Consider the following 983-nt stretch of genomic DNA (forward strand, 5'->3'; position numbering starts at 1 on the left):
TCTTTCCCTCTCTCTCCCCACAACCAGTTCCTCAGTAATACATGTCGTTTTTTGCCACTTCTTTTCATCTTTACTGTGCCACCTTAGCCCAAACCACCAAAAGTGGGCAATGGGTTACTAAATTACTTTCCTAATCCATTATCTTGGCCTATAAAGCCCAATATCTTGCTCTCTCCCTTACATCAAGCTCCGCCTCTGCCTCCACCCACTAAGCAATCTTTACTCCAGTCACATCTGCCTCTTTGTTGTTACTGATACACTCCAATCATGTTCCTGCCCCAGAGTTTTTGCACTTGCTTTGTTCTTAGTCTGACACACTCTTCTTATAGGTAGATACCGATATGGCTTTCTTCTGTTTCACTTCAATGTAAAATGTATCCCTGATTTGAGGCCTTCTCTAAGCTCACATATCACAATGTAATAACTCCGCTTTATTTTTCTCTCCAAGTAGAATGTATATTCTATGAAAGCAGGGACTTTGTATGTTTTTGTTCACTACTAAAGTGTGCCAGATACAGAGTAAGCAATAAATATTTGTGAAATAAATGAATGAATTCCCAGCCCTAGCCCAATGTTTAAAAATGACTATTGACTTTCATGAAAGCTCTTTAGTATCTTCAGTGAACTCAGTGCCAGGCTCTTCATCATCCTCTCAAGTCTTGCTTCTGTTACCCTCAATGATTTAAACATCGACACATTTGCTTATCTTAGCCACACAGTTTTCATTACCTTCAGTGTCTCAAACTACTTAATGAAAGAGCTATACTTAAAACTCCTCTGCAATTCCCTCTCTGAATATAATCACCTGCATTCTCACTTCTCCCTATCATTTTGACCAACTGTATCTGTCTCTACTTTGATTATGATTTCCAGTTAATTAACCTCACCCTGGTCTCCCAGGTTGTTATTCCATTTCTTACCCTTCTTTCTCATTCCCCCCTTCTCTCTCAGCATTGGTTCTAATCATACATTTTGAAAATGTT

This window comes from Pteropus alecto, unplaced genomic scaffold (genome assembly GCF_000325575.1).
Source record: "Pteropus alecto unplaced genomic scaffold, ASM32557v1 scaffold21, whole genome shotgun sequence".
Classification (NCBI taxonomy): domain Eukaryota; kingdom Metazoa; phylum Chordata; class Mammalia; order Chiroptera; family Pteropodidae; genus Pteropus; species Pteropus alecto.